The following is a 6,881-nucleotide window of genomic DNA, read 5'->3' on the forward strand; positions in this document are numbered from 1 at the left end:
ATTACCACAAGTTTGGGATTCAAAAACGTGGAGCATGTAAACTAAGTGTGATGCCAATTCTCATATTGAAAAAACCTAAAAGTATTCATAACAAATGAATTCATGTGAGAATTCACAAAGACAATGTGTCTAAGCTTCTTTGGAAGTTCCATTAATTGATATAAAATAGTGCATACACTAGTACAATGGTAAGATATTTAGCTAGGTTTGAGTTATGTGATGCATCTAATGTTGTAGAAGAACAATGGTAAGATATTTAGCTAGGTTTGAGTTATGTGATGCATCTAATGTTGTAGAAGAGAAGATTGTGGAATGGTACATTGTATTTGGGAATAGATGAGAACCAACTAAACTAGAGATGTTTTTTTGTCTCTAAATGCCAAAGACAATGACATTGTGATGAATTGATAATCAACCAACCAAGCATTGAAAGTGAAGACATTGATTGGTTATTGAAAATCTGACCATTCCTTTAATATTTTATGATATTTGTTATCCTTAGTAAATAGAAAGTGAAAAATAATTTCAAAAATTTACCTTTTTTAATAACCCATTTTAAAACAAGTTTAAACCCTTGTTTTGAAAAAATCAATTTTGATTATGATTAACCAACTCATGCCCAAAATATGAAACGTTAACCCATAACACAAAATAATGCCCCAACCTCCGATATACCTAAATCCAACCATTTAAACTCAAACATAAAACTTCTTATTTTGAAATCTCATAAATCATGACCTTGCCCATAAAATTGTAACATTCCATGTCCTCGCCTAAAGTCTATCAGGTTTAACCCCAAGAAAAGCCTCTAGGCTCTTTCCCACAAAACAGAACCCAGACAACACTGGTCCGGTCTTGCTTCTAACACCATGAGGAAAGGTATATCTGCGTTTCTCTCTCAGTTAATCTGATGGGAAGAAAGGAGTCCCTGCATTCCTTCCGAGCACAAAACCCCAGACCAAACTTGTTCCTCCGACAGCTCTTCCAACATAGGAACCTCAAAATTGATCCTTCGGGCGATTGAAAGAACGTCGTTTCTGGATTAGATGGATCATTAAATAACCTCACAGATTTTGAGGCTCCCGGCATCCCCTCCGGTTTCGTCTTCCGAGTGCTGAAAGGCATTATGTGCCCGAAGGCTAAACCCCTCTCCTCCAATGAAGTTGTGCTTCGTTCTGACATCTGATGGCTTCGTTCAGCTTGGTCCGACAGGTCCGGACAAATCATTTCGTCAAGAAAACCCAAAACTTAAGTTTTTCCTCTCAAAAAGTTGTGTACTCGTGCACTTGGATCATCTCCCGAGCTATTATGTTTTGGAGTGACAAAAAGCTATCCATTCTAACCTGAAAATCAGCAACCCTAAGTTCCAATACAACATAAAACAGGAAAAATAACTGAAAATTGGAAAAACACTACCTAAATATAAAATGTTGTACTCACCGTTAATCCATTTCCAACACGAACATGGCCGTGAAGGGTTCCATTTGTGTTTTCATTCTCGCATCTGATTAGTACTTTGCTAGTTGAAACTCCACAGGTTAATATGATTGGTGTATATGGATTGGACGGCGTTGGAGAAAGCCATTGTTGCTCAAAATGATTTACAACACCTACAGCAGTTGTGATCTGGTTTACAGTTTCTCAAAATTATTGAATTTAAATATTATCTTTGAGAGACTGCTACCAAATCACAGCATCAGAGACATCAATGACTTTCTAGTTATTGTAGCTTACTTTGAGCAACAAGACTTTTCCAACGGGGAGCCACTCCACACACACCAATCACGCGAACTTGCAGAGCTTCAGCGAGCCAAAGTTGCTACTGGCTTCCTTCTTCTGCAGGACGGACCGGGACGAGACAATCTGGTAAAAAGCCGCTTTAAATCCAGCTACCATTGCTCCACTTGGGGAACGATCGATGTAGCGTTTCGTCTCTCCAGGCCAGAATTTCCAGGCCAGAATTTCTCTGAGCCATTGCAATTATTGGTGGAAGCGTTGACTTCGATTGCAGCAGTTCCAGCTTTGATCCAACTGAATATCCTGCTCCTTTGGCAGATGGGGACCACTGGCAAAGTAGGGACAAACCGCCATACCAACTTATCTACGCTCGACCAATCAATGCGAGTAAATAAATATTTGCTATTATAAATATTTGGCATCCAACAAATATAATTTGTTGACTGTGACCTCTCCAATTAAAGTCATGAACGTGGTGAATTATTGCACGGTCCACAGCTTTATATAAATGATTTTAGGTCACCAAAAGCGCGGGTGCTTGTAACCACTCTCACAATGTTAATAAAAAATCAAAGCAATGAATTATTGAAGAGGCAAAATGCTAAATTTAAATCATCAAAATTGTAATAGTCAAAGCAATTCATCACTGAAAAGACAAATGGTTAATGAGTCCTACCATCATAAAGAAGAAAAAACAATAATAACACCAAACTTCATTAAAAAGGGAAAGATGCCCTCGGGAAGATGTCAATTCTAAAATTAAAATTGTCCATTAATGCGTGCTCTTATGATCATTACACTATATAAAATTGTCAATTAATGTGTGCTCTTATCATCATTCCACTTCATATAAAAGCAAAAAGGAAAAAGTAAACTTGCAGTTAATTTTAATTCTACATTATATTTAAGCTTTATTTAGTTAAAATTGAAAATAATTAAATATAATAAATAAAATTAAAAATATATAATTTGCAATTTAATTGTTATGAAGTATTATTTAAATTATGAGATTTAAGATTTAAATTTCTTGTAAGTCAATTGAATAGTAAAAATAAAATAATAATAAAATGAATGACAAATAATTTATATGTTAAGATATTCTAATTTTCCTATGTTATTCAAGTTTATAGAAATTACTTATCACAAATTTCAACAGATTCGATTTTTTACCATATAATAACATGTCTCTAGCAAATAATGAAAAAGAATTACCTAGACTAAAAGAGAATTAAGCCCACAATCTACTATTCATTATCCAATAAAATATTTTTTAATAACTATACATTATAATATCCATCTTATTTTTATAAATATTTATTATTATCCCTATTCAAATTTATAGAAATTACTTATCACAAATTTCAACATATTCAATTTTTTACCACATAATAACATGTATACACAAAATAATGGAAAAGAATTACCTATTCAAATTTATAGAAATTACTTATCACAAATTTCAACATATTCAATTTTTTACTACATAATAACATGTCTACACAAAATAATGGAAAAGAATTACCTAAACAAAAAGAGAAGTAAACCCTTAATCTACTATTCATTATCCAATAAAATATATTTTTAATAACTATACATTATAATATCCATCTTATTTTTATAAATATTTATTATTATCTTTTTAAAGTTGTTATCATTAGATTCCAAAAATAAAATATTTTAGATTTTAAGAAATTTAAGACTTTTAAATATGCTATTTATATATTTTTTGAAAAATACTGAGAAAAAAATTATTTCAATAAAAAAATATTTTATTATAATTATACATTATAATAATTTATATTTGTTTTTGGAATTTTTATTTTCTTCTTTTAATTACCATTTAAATTATGTTAACTTTGCATAACATCCAATCATTTGGATTCTAGAAATAAAATACCTTAGATTTCAAAGAACCTAAAAATTTAAATTATGCTATTTATTAGTTTTTTTTGAATGATTTAAAAAAAAATTATGAAATATAAATTTTAATAATAATACATTACAATATTTTATATTATTTTTAACTAATTTAAATAATAATTATCTAATTTAAATAATAATTATCTAAGAGCAATTTGTATCTAGTTTCTTAAAACACAAAACCTTAAATTATGCTTTTTAACGAAAAAAAATTCATATATATATATATATACTTAAAATTTTTATTTTTTATAATTATACATTTTTTATAATTATACATTATTATATTTCATTATTTAGTAGCTTATTTTTAATAATTATACATGATTATATTTCATTATTTAGTAGCTTTGGATAGTAGCAAGTAATTTAGATTTTTAAAATTTGGAAACTTGAAAATTTAGAATATTTTATTTATGTATTTTGTAAGAAACATGAGTAGAAAAATATTTTAATAAAGTGATATCATATATATATATATATATATATATATATATATATTTCTGTGTTTACTGAGGTGGTCTATTTCCAAGACTCTTTTGGATGATAGAATCTGTGAGATTTGCAATACAAAGAGAGTGGAAGATGAAAACCACTTCCTTTTAAACTGCCTCACTCTTACTCACATCTGTTCTCAATTCCCTAACATTTGCCACACTTCCAATCTTCTTGACTTATCAAGTCAGCCCAACTATAGCGATTTTGGAGCTCTTCTTTCCCTTCTTTTTTATCATAGAAACAAGATTTTGAAGAATCAAAATTAGATTCTTTTTCTTTTCTTGAGGTTAGATAGACTGCATTAGCCTTAGTGGACGTTAATAATCATCATTATTATTTTAGTGGTAATCTAGCAATATAATTTTAAGAAATACTGTTTTTTCTTGTTGTTTAAGATGCACTTTTGAGTGTATAAATGGATTCAACACCCTAAAAAACTTTAAGGCACAAGAAATTTGTAGATTAAACAACTTAAACTTATGATTCTTAAAAATCTCTATCCATTTTTTTGCAAAATTGACCATAAAAAAATGTCCAAAAAAAACACAATAACATTTATCTATTTTTTGTTATTATTATTATTATTATTATTATTATTATTTCAGGATTTTGGATGAGGTTATAAAAACGATGAATCAAATCTCTTAATTTGTATATTATTTTAATATAAAATTATTATTAATTATAATTGAACAAAAAGATAGTATTTAATTTTTATTTTTATTTTAATATTATTAATTTGTTAGTAAAATATGGGACAAAATCTTATCAAGAGATGCAATACATAAACAATGACCTTTAAGGTATATAAAATTATTGTTATTGAAAATGTTGCCAAATCCAGAAAGACAAAATTACTAATTTGGCAATGGAGTTGATCACAAAATTGAGCCAAAGGAAAAGGTGGGTTAATAAAAAGACATATTCTATAATGTCTTTATTTTCAGTTTCCCTTATGACACAGTTACAATTGATTTCCAGGATGTGTGAGAACCATGTCATAGGAGCGGGATTACATCATTAGTGGGTCTAAAGGGTTTTTGGAGAAGTTTTATGGGGTTTGATGGAGTTTGCTTGTTGTGTTTCATCATTGGGGGAAGTTCCATTCAAATTTTTCTTGGTTCCATTGCAACCTAATGAATTCAAGCATGTTTTAATTATAAATGTTAGAGGTGTTATTTGGAGCAAATTAATCAAAGAAACACCTTAGTGTAATAGATTTTTGGAACCAAAATTAAGAGAGCTACAAAATGGGATGGTGAAAAGTGATTTTCAGTGGTTGAGAAAGCATGGAGGCAGGATAACCATTTTCCCGAATTAAAAAATGACTTTAAATAGTCACTTAATTAAATAAAAGAGAGGAAAGTGCTTAATTAGAGAAAAAGACTAGAAGGGGAAAAGTGACATACATAAAATAAATTAAAAGTCACTTTAATAAAGTAAAGGGGGAGAAAAAGACTATAAGTGGAAACGTGACTTACATAAAATAAATTAAAAGTCACTTTAATAAAGTAAAGGGGAGAACCTTTTAGAATGAGAATAAAATAATAAAATAAAGTGCTTCTAGAAGGTTGGAGAGGGATCCATTAGATTTTTAAAAGAATGGGAAGTAAATCATTTGGGACATCTTGGTTGGTTTGTATTTTCCGACCAGTGAGGTTTGGGGAATCAAGTTCTCAGCTTCAGTAGGCCCTAAGATGAAAACCCTTCTGTAATTTGGTGAGATTCGATGAAAACCCATCTCATTCCTTTTTTGAATTGATTCAGAATTCACAAGAGTGCTTATCAGTTGCAGTTTAGTTGGGGAGGTCAAATCCAGCGTTGCAGTAGATATATTTTGAGGCAAAATCTAGTTTCCAATAGTTTATAGGATTTTATCTCAACCATTATCTAGTTGTTTGTAATATCATTTTTTATATATTAATACAAATAAGTAGAGATTCACTACAATTGTTCATTTTGTAATTGCGTTATATTTTAGCTCTGCCATATTCTAGGTTTGTGTGTGTGTGTGTGTGTTGGTAATCTTGTGGTGTTTTGATAAAATTAATGGCATATAATTTTCTGAAGAAAATTTCCCGTAATATAATGCAAATAATTGAAATGGGATATTACATGTTCAATTTCAAATTTAGGCCGTATCACCAATTTGAGATCAAGTAAGAGGCGAACTAGTGAAGGGAGGCTTGATTTCAAATTTGATTTTTAAATTGGGCATTAAAAATATTTTAGCAAGAATTTGAACAAGTTCAGAAATTGGGAGAAAAAAAGTTTGGCAGTGGGTTGGTAAGAGGCATAATTGGGCATGACTTGGAAATTGGGGAAGAACTCAACTACTAAAAGAATAAAAGTAGCCCGATTTAACAATCCACTTGATTTGAAAATAAAAAATAAATTCAAAAGGAAGGTAAAAAGGTGAAGGAATAGGGCCTACACAACATCAAAAATTGGCTTTCAAATATGTGTCAACTTGATATTGAAATTTTGATAATTGAGACCTCGATTTGAAAATAGGAGTTGATTTCGATATTTGTAAGGTGTCCAACAATTGAATGCAAGGGACTTGATCTTGGGATCGGGAAGGAAAATTGGCAGCCAAGGAATGGAAGGGGCTTTATTTTGAAGTTAGAATCAATCAAGAAATCATGATCCCCTCACACCAAGGTTTGAGGAGGAAGGCCTCAATTTGGTAATTAGGGGTTTTTCTAAACCTGTCATTGACTATG

General features: G+C 30.1%; 1 long non-coding RNA gene across 1 annotated transcript; it reads right to left on the bottom strand.

The window, feature by feature from the left end:
- Nucleotides 1–574: 574 nt before the first annotated feature.
- LOC149151045 (uncharacterized) lies at nt 575–1,930 on the bottom strand. Its single transcript, XR_016263214.1, has 2 exons — nt 1,441–1,930; nt 575–1,343 (listed from the first exon to the last, which is right to left on the bottom strand). It is a non-coding gene; the product is annotated as an uncharacterized LOC149151045 (long non-coding RNA).
- Nucleotides 1,931–6,881: the final 4,951 nt, after the last annotated feature.

This window comes from Pinus tabuliformis, chromosome 9 (assembly GCF_031772625.1).
Source record: "Pinus tabuliformis cultivar Carrire ecotype Pingquan chromosome 9, CPIR1, whole genome shotgun sequence".
Classification (NCBI taxonomy): domain Eukaryota; kingdom Viridiplantae; phylum Streptophyta; class Pinopsida; order Pinales; family Pinaceae; genus Pinus; species Pinus tabuliformis.